The following is a 2,693-nucleotide window of genomic DNA, read 5'->3' as shown; positions in this document are numbered from 1 at the left end:
CCTTGCCCCCCTACCCCTGCCAGTTTCCCCTTGCCTCCCTTGCCCCTCTCCAGTGTTCCCATGTGCATCTTGCCCCCTGCCAGTGTCCCTTGTCCCTCCCTGCCCCCCACCAGTGTCTCTTGCCCCACCTGCCCCCTGCCAGTGGCCCCTGCTCCCCTGCCCCCTGCCAGTGTCCCTAGACCCCCGCAAGTGTCCCTTGCCCCCACCAGTGTCCCTTGCCCCCCTTGCCCCTTGCCAGTGTCCTTTGCCCCCCTTCCCACCACCAGTGTCCCTTTGCCCCCCATGCCCCCACCATTGTCCCCATGTGCCCCTGCCCCCGCCAGTGTCACCTTACCCCCTGCCCCCCTGCCAGTGTCCTCTTGTGCCCCTTTGCCCCTTCAGTGTCCCCATGTGCCCCTTGCCCCTGCCAGTGACCCTTGCCCCTCCCTGCCCCCCGCCAGTGTCCCTTGCTGCCCCTGCCCCCACCATTGTCCCCATGTGCCCCCTTCCCCCTGCCAGTTCCCCTTACCCCCTGCCCCCCTCCTGTGCCCCCTTGCCCCCTGTCTCCTCCAGTGTCCCCATGTGCCCCTTGCCCCCCACCAGTATTCCCTTGCCCCCTGCCCACGCTAGTGTCCCCACTCTCCCCTGTCCCCCTTCATTGTCCCCTGTTTTCTCTCCCCCTTGCCAGTTTCTCTTCTGTCCCCTGCCACCCCCCAAATCACTCATAGTAATTCGTAGCTGCCTGTCTTGCAAACATTTCCCCCCTCCTCCTCCTTTATGCCTCCAAAACTTCCTTAGCAGTTACTTTTATCATTGGTCCCTTGACCATTGATAACATATTGTCTGCCCTCCTCTTCCCTTCTGTTTTTCTCCTCCCCTTTCCTCCCCAGCATTATCTTGAAATGTTGCTGACCTTAATTGATAGTCACTTGTTTTGCTACTCTCCTCGTGTCCACTTTCCTTTCCCCTCACCCCTCCATTCCTTACCCCTCCTCTTGTCACTCTTGCACTGTAACAATTGCCATCAGGCATAGTAATGTTACTGCTTGTCTTGTCTCCCTTCCCCCTCCCCCCTTTCTCTCCTTTATTGTTACATGCACTTGTACTATTATGCCACATGGTGCTGGCCACAGCCCAGGAGCTTGCATTTAAAAAACAAAAAAAGTACCCTAAATGACGTCCCTGGTTTCATTTAACAATGTTTTATTTGAACCATGTCTGACATATATAAAGAAAGCTGTCAAGCTGGTAAACTGAAGATAAGTCTGTGACTATTTATTTACACAAAATGCACCCTAACATAGTCATCAACCAGGTATAACATATCAGATAGAAGAGGGCCTACACTGCCCAGAGCCTACTATTCGCTCTGAGGGTGGACAAGGGTCATCATAAGAGAGCCCACTCATTGTCCCCTTGATTATCATTTCACATATGTGTGCAGTAAGATGTGAGTATCCCATTCTCAGGACTCCTACAGGTTGCAGCACACGACACTTTTCAGATACCTTAGGGAGAAACACCTTAAAAAAGGATCATGTATGATATCTTTAAGGATGTACAGGGGGTAATATGATTTCTAGATGACATCTTGGTATTTGGACCAGACAAACAAACACACAATCAGAGGCCAGAGAAGGTGATGAAAGTACTGATCAAAAGAGGCCTAACACTCAGTAAGGAAAAATGCAAAATTAATCAAACAAAGATTGAGTATTTAGGACACACTGTGTCGGCCGATGGAGTTAATGTAAAGAAGAAACTTGCCAACAACATACAGAGTGCTGTTGAACCAAAGAATACGTATTCTGTGCGTACATTCTTTGGCATGGCAGAGTAGTATTTGAGATGTGTCTTAAAAATAACGCTCAATTCATATGGAGCTCGGAGTGTGCTCAAGAATGTGTTGCTATCGGTATGTCACTTCCTCTCCCCTGTGGATCGTTGTTGGGTAACACCGGGCTTCGGCCCTCCTCCAAGAGATGTGTATCGAGAAGTGTTACTTCTGCTCCGGGCCTCTGTACTCGGGGCACGGAATGATCTTTTTCCGCAACGACTGCAAGATGTTTAGGTTCTGCCAATCACAATGCCACAAGAACTTTAAGAAGAAGCAAAACCCCAGGAAAGTGAGATGGACCAAGGCTTTCTGAAAAGCAACTGGCAAGGAGCTGACTGTGGACAAGTCCCTTGAGTTTGAAAAACGTAGAAATGAACCTGTGAAATATAGGAGAGAGTTGTGTAGCAAATCTGTTGAGGCAATGAAGAGAGTTGAAGAGATTAAACAGAAACGCCAGGCCAGATTCATCATGAACAGACTAAGGAAGGGCAAGGAGGTGGAAAAGGCGCAGGACATCAAAGAGGTATAACAAAACATCCATCTTGTGCGTGCACCTCATGCACGCAAAGCAAAACGTCTGGCAGACAAAATGGTACAGAAGCTGCAGGAAGATGTGGACATGGAGGCCGATTCTTGGAACTATTGAGCAGTTTTATATTCACTTTTATACTTGGAAAGCCTGTCCTATCCCACTGTTGTGCAAAACTTGATTTGTTGTCTTGGGGGTTTCCTTGGTGTTTTGGTCCAGTAAATCGGATAATTTGAAAGCAAAATATTTTACTGTTCTGCATTTTTGTTTTTCCAAAGAATGTTTGGTAAGAATAAAAATGTTCCAAAACTGAAAAAAAATGTGTTGCTATCAAAGCTGCATGAGAAT

At 48.8% G+C, this 2,693-nt stretch overlaps 1 pseudogene; it reads left to right on the top strand.

Moving 5' to 3' along the window:
• The first annotated feature begins 1,935 nt into the window (after nucleotides 1-1,935).
• On the top strand, nucleotides 1,936-2,470 carry LOC138528395 (probable ribosome biogenesis protein RLP24 pseudogene; annotated as a pseudogene).
• Nucleotides 2,471-2,693: the final 223 nt, after the last annotated feature.

The sequence above is a fragment of the Ambystoma mexicanum genome, chromosome 7q, assembly GCF_040938575.1.
Source record: "Ambystoma mexicanum isolate Mex_15411 chromosome 7q, UKY_AmexF1_1, whole genome shotgun sequence".
Taxonomy (NCBI): Eukaryota; Metazoa; Chordata; class Amphibia; order Caudata; family Ambystomatidae; genus Ambystoma; species Ambystoma mexicanum.
This window is presented reverse-complemented; position numbering and strand designations above follow the sequence as displayed.